We start from the raw sequence: 12,469 nt of genomic DNA, 5'->3' as shown, positions 1-12,469 counted from the left end.
TGGCTGCCAATCTACAGTCTATCAGATTCCTGACTGTAATCTCCACCTTGAATTCCTAAACCTAATAGGTAGGAAACCTTTGGTTATGATACTCAAATTAGCTTAATGCAAATTTCTTGGCTCATATAATACTAAAAAATCTAGGGGTTGATTTTACTTGGATCCAGGGACTCCAGTGACACTCCAGTGACACCATCAATACTCGGTCAACCCCTTCTCTTCAGACCCTGCTCTTATGAGTTAACAGTCTAGTATGGAAGCAGACAGATTAACAGGAAATTACATAGCAGAATGTGATAGGTACAGGCATGCCTCATTTTATTGCACTTCACTATTATACTTCGCAGATACTGCATTTTCTACACAGTTGCGGTTTCTGGCAACCCCGAGTCAAACAAGCATATGGGCGCTATTTTTCCAACAGCATTTTCTCACTCCGTGTCTCTGTGTCACATTTGGTGATTTTCACAATATTTCAAGCTTTTTCATTACTATTATTTTATTTGTTACTGTGATCTGTGTTGAGTGATCTTTGATGTTACTATTGTAATTGTTTTAGGGCACCATGAACCACGCCCATATAAGATGATGAACTTAATTGATAAAAGTTGTGTGTGGTTTGACTGCTCTACCAACTGCCGTTTTCTGTTTCTGTCCCTCTCCTTAGGCCTCCCTATTCCCCGAGACACAACAATACTGAAATTAGACCAGTTAATAACCCTACAATGGCCTCTAACTCTTCAAGTTAAAGGAAGAGTCTCATGTCTCTCACTTTAAGTCAAAAGCTAGAAATAAGCTTAGTGAGGAAGGCGTGTCAAATCAAAAGCTGAGATAGGCCAAAAGCTAAGGCTTCTTGCCCCAAACAGTTAGCCAAGCTGTGAATGCAAAGGAAAAGTTCTTGAAGGAAATTAAAAGTGCCAGTCCAGTGAACACACAAATGATACGAAAGTGAAACAGGCTTGTTGCTAATACAAAGAAAATTTAAGTGGCCCGGCTAGAAGATCAAACCAGTCATAATATTCCCTTAAGTCAAAGCCTGATCCAGAGCAAAGCCCTAACTCTCCTCAGTTCTATGAAGGCTGAGAAAGGTAAGGAAGCTGCAGAAGAAAAATATGAAGCTAACAGAAGTTGGTTCTTGAAGTTTAAGGAAAGTTTACTTGAAGTTTAAGGAAAGAAACCTTTTCCATAACATCAAAGTACAAGGTGAAGAAGCAAGTGCTGATGTAGAACCTGCAGCAAGTTATCCAGAAGATCCAGCTAAGATAATGAATGAAGGTGGCTACACTAAACAACAGATTTTTAATGTAGATGAAACAGCCTTATATTGGAAGAAGATGCCATTTAGGACTTTCAGAGCTAGAGAGGAGATGTCAATGCCTGGCTTCCAAGCTTCAAAGGGCAGAGTGACTGTCTTGTTAGGAGCTAAAGCAGTTGGTGACTTGAAGTTGAAGCCAATGCTCATTTACCATTCTGAAAATCTTAGGGCCTTTAAAAATTATGCTAAATTCTCTCTGCCTGTGCTCTATAATGCAACAACAAAGCCTGAATGACAGCACATCTGTTTACAACACTTTACTGAATATGATAAGCCCACTGTTGAGAACTACTGCTCAGAAAAAAGGATTCCTCTCAACATATTACTGCTCACTGACGATGCACCTGATCACTTAAGAGCTCAGATGGAGATGTGACATGAGATTAATGTTGTTCTCATGCCTACTAAAACAACATTCATTCTGCAGCCCATGGATAAAGGAGTAATTTCGACTTTCAAGTCCTATTATGGAAGAAATACATTTCATAAGGCTGCCATAGATAGTGGTTCCTCTAATGGATCTGGACAAAGTCAATGGAAAGCATTCTGAAAAGGATTCATTATTCTAGATGTCATTAAGAACATTCATGATTCATGGGAAGAGGTCAAAACATCAGCATTAACAGGAGATTGGAAGAAGTTGATTCCAACTCTCATGAATGACTTTGAGAGGTTCAAGACTTCATTGCAGGAAGTAATTGCAGATGTTGTGAGAATTAGAAGTGGAGCCTGGGCTTCCCTGGTGGCGCAGTGGTTGAGAGTCCGCCTGCCGATGCAGGGGACACGGGTTCCTTCCCTGGTCCGGGAGGATCCCACATGCCGCAGAGCGGCTGGGCCCGTGAGCCATGGCCGCTGAGCCTGCGCGTCCGGAGCCTGTGCTCCGCAACGGGAGAGGCCACGGCAGTGAGAGGCCCGCGTACCGCAAAAAAAAAAAAAAAAAAGAAAAAGAAAAAAGAAATGGAGCCTGAAGGTGTGGCTGAATTGCTGTAATCTCATGATAAAACTTTAATGGATGAAAGTTGCTTTTTATGGATTAGCAAAGAAATTGGTACCCTGAATCTACTCTTTGTGAAGATTGCTGAAATGCCAACAAAGGATTTAGAATATTCCATACACTTAGTTGTTAAAGCAGTGGCAGGGTTTGAAAAGACTGACTGCAATTTTGAAAGAAGTTCTACTGTAGGTAAAATGCCTTCAAATAGCATTGCATGCTACAGAGAAATCGTTCGTGAAAGGAAGAGTCAGTCGATGAGGCAAACTTCATTTGTTGTCTTACTTTAAGAAATTGCCACGGCCACCCCAACCTTCAGCAACTACCGCCCTGAGCAATCACCCTGAGCATCAACACAGAGGCAAGACCCTCCACCAGAAAAAAGATTATGACTCAATGAAGGCTCAGATGACAGTTAGTAAATTTTAGTATTTTTTTATTAAGGTAGGTACATTGCTTTTTTAGACATAATGCTATTGCACACTTTAATAGACTACAGTATCACTATAGTGATAACTCTTTTATGCACCAAGAAACAAAAAAATTCCTTGAATTGCTTTATTGCCGTAGTCTGTAACCGAACCCCGAGATACACCTGTATTATAATAGAAATGATATTAGAACACACTAGTTCTTCCTAGGGAGTCAAGGAAGGTTGCAAAGAGGAGAAGCCATTTGAGATGCATTTAAAAAAATAAGAAATAATTTGCCAGACTGAGAAATGAGGCGAGGGCTGGGGGAAAGACATCCCAACAGGATGAAACTACATGAGCACTGTCATAGAGGAATGAAAGGGCTTAGCATTTGGAGAAAGTATATGTAGTTCAGTGGAGAACATGCTGGAAGCTGGAAGTGATGAGGGAAGAGAGGAAGATTTGGGTCAGATATGAAGACTTGAGATACCAAGTAAAGAATAATACTCTTCTAGCCAGTGGCCTGCCCTGCTCACTGGTTTATAGAAATGCAACCTCGTGGAAGCACAGGTACAGGGGCTGTCTAGGCAGCTCATTGGGTATTATACTAATGGTTAAGATTCCCAGTTGTCACTCCACTCTCAACTCATTTTCCTCAGGATGGGACTGCAGACAACCCAGAAGAATTTTGGTGCAGTTTCCAGCACTAGCTCTGTTACATCGGGACCCTATGACTGTTTGCATGAAGAGCTGTCTTTCTCAGACACCCTATGTATTCTTCCTTATAGGAGATGCATGTGTTGGTATTTATTGACCTACAGAAGCTATTTGAACCCCATTCAACTAACTTACCCTTTTAAATGACTGATCTAACAGGCTAAAGGACCTGAATACCCGTACAGAATGTACCTTTGCTGCACCTGTTTTGTTGGTTCTTGTTTCCAGCTGTTATGAGAGGACCTCCTTTCCCTACAAAATCTATCCTGCACCCCAGCTATGTCTAGAACACCCAGAATTCCCAAGATGTCTCATACATGTTCATGAACATGTCCACCCGAACATTCCATATGACATCTACCATTTTCTTCCTTTCCTCGCTGGCCTCTTCCAATGACGTTTGCTCCAGGGGGCTACAGCTCTCAGAGATAAGCCACTTTTACATTATTATCATCACCTTCTGTGATATATCATTGTCTCCTCCTGGAATCCTCAAAATGTAGAAGCTACAATGGGTTCTGCAAAGAAGAGTTATTAGACTTTCCTTTCCTATTGGGAGCCATGTTTTAGTGTTGCCAGTAATTAGTGTTTATAGGTTTTACTGACGATATCATTTCAGTTTTACATTCAAACCCTCCTTTTCCAATGGAAACAGGTATGCACTGAGGTCAAGAGGCAGACTGATACATGAACAACATGGTGTATTCATGATTGTTTCTACTTCTCAGACAACCAATGCTTTGTTTCCTAGACCAAACTTGTCTTCCTGACTGTCTTCACAGGTGAGCGTCTCTCCCAGGTAGCTCATCAGTCCCTCATGCATGCCTAAATTTCTGATGAGCCTGTCCACACATAATGAACCCAGAGGCACACAACTGGGTGGCAGGAAGGGAGCTTTCCTTGTACTTCAGTCCATGTCTCCCCCATGTCAGCAGCCCTTGCCTTTGAGGAAGAGCCACAAAAGGGGAGAACACAGTTAATGTAGTTATATATTTATTCACTGAAATTACCAAATTCTAAAAGAGCTTTCTATGAAAAAATGCTTTAAAAGCTCTAACATGAAAAAATATGTATCATTTTATTTATCTCCCTTTAGCATCCTTTGAAACATTTAAAAAATAATCAAGTGGAGTCATTTACAAAAGATACAGTGATAATCAACATGAGGTCAGGAGGAGAGACAGAGACTTCATGTACTGGAAGCAGACAAGCATAGCGTGGCCCAGGAGCAAAGCCTTGTCCTGGGAGAGTGAAGCACACTTGAGAACAGGACAGTGTGTGTCACTCAGAGTTCTTCCTGCCCTGCCCATGCCTGAGATTTAAGGAGACAGTGGTACAGAAACTTTCACCTTTGAAAGATGCTACAACGCATCATTAATTTGATGTCCTTCCATAATAAAAGAGGGTGACATTCTCTTTTCCTCTCCCCAGACCACTGCATCATGGGATCCAATTCTTTTTAGCGGGAGAGGAGGCACTGTCTGGGCAAGGGCAGTGGTGCACTTGGCATCACCAGATGTGCTCATGAACGCTTTGATGAAATCCTCCAAGAAATCTCGGAAATGCTTGGGGGTTCGGAGGGGAGTCTATTTGCGATCGAGGGGCAAGTATTAGTAGATAGGGACGCTGTCTGACAAAAGATCAATTACAATGAAAAGAACCAGAACTACTTATCCACCCCTTTTTCCCACAGTCTGTTCTTTATTGCCTCTCTATCATTCGTTTATCAGTTTTAGTATAACTATAACCTTTGGCATATTTCCTGGGTGGTTCACTGTCTCCTCAGAAAAGTCCCTGAACAGATTGTACCGAAAAGCACATCATTGCCCTTTGTGCTTCTTCAATTCACTACGAACATGACAACCAGACAAAGTTCCTCGTCAGCTACAGAAACCCAGTTTTGGACTTTATGAATGCAGCAGCAGCGTTTTGTTCTTATATACTGCCTCTGGTACAATTTAGTCCCATTAGCTCTTAATTGGCTTACAAGCAGTGCCTAAAACACATCACCTTGAGTCATAAGGATTCTAGCGACAGGATTCTTAACTCAACTGACTCCAACCTTTCCTTATCTCTTCCCTCAACTTTCACCACTTCACCCCTCTCACAACTACCCCTCTATCATCTCCCAGAAAGTGTGCAAGAGAACCACATTTCACGCCATGCAAGCGTTAGCTGACTTAAAAGTTTCTTTTCTCCCTTCTCTCAACCTGCCTCCTTTCAAGAACCGAACATGTTTAATCTCAGCAGAGCCTCTCCACCCTTTCTACAGCCCAACCCAGATTCTGAGCACAAGTTGCTGCACGCTCTGGGCTTCCCCTCCTCCACCCAGTTGTACCTCTCCACCCACCGCCTCTGTCCCCCGCCCAGTCTACACCTGGATGCGATCCCTGCTCTCCCAAGCTACTTACACCATTATCTTCACCACTCCCCATCCCAAGAGCCAATCTTACTGCTCGTTGTTCACTAGATGGGAAAAAAACCTTAGACAGCACCCAAGTAACTTTTAGCAGTTGAGGAGGAATTCAGATGCTCTAGACAGCCACTTTCAATCCTTCAAGCATAACCCATCACAAAAAATATTTTATATACTGATCCAGTACATACACACATATACTGAAGAATACATAAATTAATACAATACACCAGAGGAAATAACACGGTATACCAAGTCTATCATCACGCACAGAATTAACTTACATCAATTCAATCACACCTCTTAAAAAACTGGAAACTTACATGGCAGGTGTGTACTCTTTATTATATTCTGTACATTTCTGTGTTATAATGATGATAACTGACACTTATTCAGTACTTACTCTGTGCTTGGCATGTATATTAAATCATGAAATTCTTCTAACGCTATGAGGTAGACCCTGGTATTAGCCCTACTTTACCAATAAGGAAACTGAGACACAGAGAAGTGAACTAACTTTCCCAGGGTCACAGGGATTGGAAATGACCAGACTAGGATCTGAAACCAGTCTGCCATACTCTGGGACAAGTGCCCTGCCCTCCTACCTTAGACATGTGTAACTTTAAGTCACTACGTAGGGTTATGCTCACAAAACAAAGTATATTGTTGTTGATGGATAAGTTAAAGGTTTTATAGGTTAACATCAATGTGATTCTGGTTCCATCCACTTACTTTACAATAATCTTACTCCCTGCAGGGTGAAATTCATAATGCAATAAATTGATGTTAATAATTAATATAATGTTTCTAGTTAAATATAAAGCACTTTTAATAAATTCCATTTCTAGATCTTGGGACTGATTGATATTATGAATAGAATGCAAAAGACTTGAAACAGTAATTTACTAGTGCATCTTTCTATTCTTTTAAACAAAAAGGGGAAAACACTTACGTTAATGCCACCATTGTCAATTGAAAAACAACTAAAAAACCCCACCTCTACAAAGCCGTAACTATGTACTAGTGTCCAGGCAATCTTAAAATTATAAGCCTTGGAAAACTTAACAAAGACCAACTTCTTTCACTCAACAGAAAAAAACCAATAACAAAGTTTTATTGTTATTCTATCAATAACAATTTTATCAATTATTACCTAAAATTTTCATTCTTTTTATAATTGTGAGGATAATATAACTCTTTTGGTTCCTTTAATTCTAGGAATGCCTGAGTAGTATCTTTATCCATCATCCTGATTGTCAGGATAGGTTGTAATAGTTTCAATCTTATATCTCAGTGGGTTTTTTTTCTGTCTTAATAAAAATGGTTAAATTTATGAAATCTTACATTGAGAGTCTACGCCAGTGTAGAAAGAAAAGCACTAAAGGCGTCAAAGACATGAGCTGACCTTGGACAAGTCTGTTTTGCCATCTCAGGCCCTTGCGTGTCTTTTGTGAACTGAAGTGGTAGACCAGGCAATAATTATGGTTGTTTGCAAAAATTTGATTATTCCAAAAATACATTGAGTTCAAAAATATATATATATATTGAGTTCATATTGTATGCTAAGCACTCGGGTATAAAAAAGTAATCATTTATAATCACATAAGATAGAAAAGTTTACCACACAAAAAATCATCAGAATTATGCATTATGATGAGAATTAACCTTGCAGCTTCACCTAATGCAATTCTGAAGTTCCCTTTCTCTTAAATTTACAAGAAAATGTAATTATAAAAATACTTATTTCCTAGAATCACAAACTGTTAGAACTAGAAGGAGCCTCATTTTGTTTAATGTAACATAACATTTCCACTTCGTGGAAAAGAACTCTGCCACCCAGAAATATGTCACCCTTGCTCAAGGTATGACTTACTTAGAAATGAGTGGTAGGAGGGCTTAAAAAATAACCACAATTTTCCTCAAATATTGCCAAGGGAAACTCATGTTTAATATCACAAAATTTTAAATAGGACTTTTAAAATTCAGTTTGTCTTCTGTATGTTTCCATGCCTTTGAAGTATTTGAAATACTTTGTCTTCAAAACTAAGTTCTATGTGAGTAATTTAAGTTGGTACCGAGAATAACGAGTATGTCTGTGAAGTTATACTAGTTGGTCACACCCACCAGAAAAAAAAGTTTAACATGTTCTTGCTGAGAACATAAATTTATTAGACTTATTAATTTAGCAAAGTATTAATACAAAGCACCTGTGGCGGGTGGTAAGCTAAAAGACAGCAATGGACATGGGATAATGGTCAAATCCACAAGTGTGATTCAAGTTCAACATGTGCATCTAACACGGGCTGAGTGTGAGATCACATTTACGGTTATGGTCAGAGCTGGGAGGTATCTCTGAAGGGCCAAAATGGAGTTAGACAGTAAAAGAAAGTCCATTCAGGTTCTAGTAGTGTCTCTAATTTCAAAATCATTTTGAAATCAAAGTACTATTTAAATCAAATATTCACCCCAACTTAGAGAATTCTATGACCATACATCACCACTTTGTCCCAATACTACTTTCAGGTGGGGGTCTGGGAAACTCTAGTAGTGTATCAACCTTACAATTTATCAACTGTCAAAGTACAGGAAGGTCATTACCTGGCTGGATCCTGCAAATACCGTCTTGATGTATTAATAGCCCCTAGTAAGCAACAGGCTCTTAATTCAGTATCTACACAGTTAGGTTGAAAAGATGGATAAACTGTCACAATCTACTCATTTGTTCATTGCTGTCAAGTATTGGCTGGTTGTAGACATAATCCAGACTACTGAAGCATCCACTTATCTTTCAGCAAGTTTTGATAATCTTTAATTTTAAGTGCCACAACATCCTGAAATTCAAAGACAATTAAATAAACTAAAAAAAAACTCCCAAACAAAAAAAAACTTGTATACAACTATTCATAGAAGCATTATTCATAATAGTCAAAAAAGTTGAAGCAACCCACTGTTCATCAACTGATGAATAGATAAATACAATGTGGTATACCATATAATGGAATATTATTCAGCAATAAAAATGAATGAGGGATGTTAACTAAACTTACTGTGGTGATCACTTCTTGATATATACAAATATTGAATCATGTTGTACACCTGAAACTAACATAATATTATATGTCAATTATACCTCAATAAAAATAGATAAATAAAGGAATGAAGTATAAATAAATAATAAAATAAAGCACAAAGACAGTTAAATAAACTATATATAAGATCCCTAAAAAGAAAGATGTCTTAAAAGATGGTGAATGATTCATTTCATAATGCGTGCAAAAGTAGTGAATGTTTCATTTAAAATACACTTTAAATTTAGGAGTTAAGGAGGTTTTCAAGTACTTTCATTAACTTTGAAAGTCTTTTGGTCTGCTACCTCTATTGCAGTAAAATACATATGGCAGATAATCACACTACCAGAATTTGTTTTATATTCAGTTTTTATTTTCAGTGCTTATATTCTATTACTAATTGTAAATATAAAACAATATATTTTTTTTCTCTTGGCTGCATTGGGTCTTCGTTGCTATGCACAGGCTTTCTCTGGTTGTGGTGAGTGGGGCTACTCTTCCTTGCAGTGCGCGGCCTTCTCATTGCTGTGGCTTCTCTTGCTGCAGAGCATGGGCTCTAGGCACACGGGCTCAGTAGTTGTGGCTCGCAGGCTCAGTAGTTGTGGTGCGTGGGCTTAGTTGCTCCTCAGCATGTGGGATCTTCCTGGACCAGGGCTTGAACCCATGTCCCCTGCATTGGCAGGAGGATTCTTAACCACTGCACCACCAGAGAAGTCTTAAAACAATATTACTAGTGATTATTTCAATAAATTTATTAATTTTTGAACTTTGGAAAATTTAAAACTATTTAACATTTTTGCATCAAACATGTGGTTTAAGAGGGTAATTCAAGTATCAGGTCAAAGAGCAACTTCGAGGAAATCTAAGCATCTTTCCAGTTTTGCAATAAAGAAAAAATTTTTGCTGCATCCATTTTTTCCTGCATTCATACTTGAAGACCATATTATTTATCAGGGTCAATAACATTTTATTTGAAACATTAACAACTTTATGTAAATTAATGAGAAAAGTAAACTCATTGCAAAAAAGTAATTTATCAGTATATCTTCCTAAATGGTTAATCGCCCCAATATTTGTCAGGGTTTTATGCAAAATTCTGTGCTAGATACAATATTGAGTACCTGGTTGTAGGCACTCAATAAATACTAGTGGAATAAATGAAAGAATAATATTAAATTCTCAAAGACTCTTGGAAAATTCCTTGCAGGTGAAAAAAAGAATATTAAGGAATTACTCATTATTTGTTTTAAAATAAACATGGCTTAGGCTCATGTTAACAGTTTAGTGGCCAGTGGTTCTTAGCAGTTTCTGTTTTTAAGGTATACAGCTCTCCTTTTAAATATTTGTATAGTTTGCATTTATATAAAAGCTTTTTACTGGATAGTAATACCATTAATTAAATCTGTCAAGAAAATACTCAATTACTATAGTTATAGTTAATTAATTTTATTTGTATTTTATTAATTTTACAAATAGGATAATTTTCATAAATATATGAACTATTTGATAAATATTTGAAAATTCAAACTAATTTTTGGAATTATCACTGTTTAAATAATAAATGGATAATATATAAATTTGGATCTATCTATTTAGTCTACAGACAATGATGGGAAACTGTAAGATATCAGAGGCTCCTTGCAATAATTTCAGCCTGCCAAGTTCCTGGCTTACAGATTGGGCTACACTGACCTAAGGAAAATAGATAATATAAATATATTAATAAAGCAATACTGTCATTTTCTCCACAAGGGCATAATGCTCTTTGAACTGTGACCTTCTTATGGATATGTTGGATCTCCAACACCTAGCATAGCATCTGATACATAATCAAAACACAATCCCAATTTATTGCATGAATAAATTATTGAATTTCATTAATTGGTGTCTATAAATTCATTATCCATCACTTTCCCAAAATATTCCACTGACAGAAATTTTTTTTTGCTTTAATAGTTGATGGGTGTTTTGTTTTGTTTTGTTTTGTTTTTTGCGGTACGCGGGCCTCTCACTGTTGCGGCCTCTCCCATTGTGGAGCACAGGCTCCGGAAGCGCAGGCTCAGCGGCCATGGCTCACGGGCCCAGCCTCTCCGCGGCACGTGGGATCTTCCTGGACCGGGGCACGAACCTGTGTCCCCTGCATCGGCAGGCGGACTCTCAACCACTGCGCCACCAGGGAAGCCCGATGGGTGTTCATATACCAAGTATGAGTTAGGACCTGAGCATAGGTGGAAGAGGGGCATTTTGAGGAGCAGGTGGAATGCCTGCTGGCTCATGGACCACACCACGCTGGGGATGTGGTCCTATTTGTACCCCCGCCTCACAAAAAAGAAGGCCTCTGAGAAATGCTCTCTTTAAAGAAGAACTAACTGCTGAAGTCAAACTGCTGTTTATGAAACATCCTGTCATGGAGGAACCCCGGCCCTAGCAGGCTTTAAAAGTAAGGTCATATTCAGTGCCCAAAAGCCCCTGTTTCTAGAATTAGGAAGAAAAGCCTGTGGAGATTTCACAATGTAATATCTAGCCCTAATAATATCTAGCTCTAATATGAGACTTTTTCTAACTCTAAAAGTCTTGACAATAAACAAAAGACAATGAGAGGAGAATCTTTAGTATAGTGTGAGGAGTTTACAGCAAAGACATACACACCAACACACATGTACACACACACAGAGGCTGAGATCATCCATCCTCCAGAAGGAAGATACAAAACAGATAAACAACAGTAATAAATTGTTAAACAAATATTTGAAGAGGAATATCCAGTATTTAAGAGAGTTGTTTTAGATTCTGGTTGTATAAATAAAATGGGCATGAAACTTTCCCATCCAGAGTCTCATCCTCAACTTGTGGTGAGGAGAAGCAACTTATCACAGGGCATCTTAAGATGCTTCACAGATTAGTAACTTAAACCAACTGTTGAACAAACACCAGAAGAGTAGTGCTTGGCCTTCAGAAAAATAATTCTCATGTGGGCTGATGCGAACAAGTGAGTGATGGCTGCAAAGACACCTGCCATGGTGTGTCCTGATGAGGCAATGGTTGAGGGAAGGCCACGCCTGTGGGGACCTTTGCAACCCACTCTATAGCAGAAAAAGGAAGTTCACCCTTGTTTCCACTTCGAGTAAAACAAAGCACAGCCAGTTAGAGTAGAGCTAACCCAAAGACCAAAGACCAATTACTTGCCAAATTCTGTCTCTTTCAACTCTCCAGGCTTTGGCTCACTGACTTTAGCACAATCTACTCCCTGTAGGATGCTGCACTTCCCCCAACCCCACATCCCATCCCTCTCCATCTACAGACATCCTCCACATCCCATCAGGATTCATCTCAAATGCTGACTCCTTTATTAAGACCCTTCTCACTCTTTAAAGCAGATTAGTGTTTGCTCTTTACTCTTCTCCTAGAGAATCTTGTACAAATCTCTATTACAGAAGTTGTCATGTGACATTGTAATTCATTTTTACCTGCATATATTCTCCCATTAGACTGTGTTAGTTAACAGCACACAGACCTCACTTATCTTCGTATCCTCAGATCCTTGCCCAG

The sequence above is a fragment of the Stenella coeruleoalba genome (assembly GCF_951394435.1).
Source record: "Stenella coeruleoalba genome assembly, chromosome: 14".
Classification (NCBI taxonomy): domain Eukaryota; kingdom Metazoa; phylum Chordata; class Mammalia; order Artiodactyla; family Delphinidae; genus Stenella; species Stenella coeruleoalba.
Note: the sequence above shows the minus strand (reverse complement) of the source record.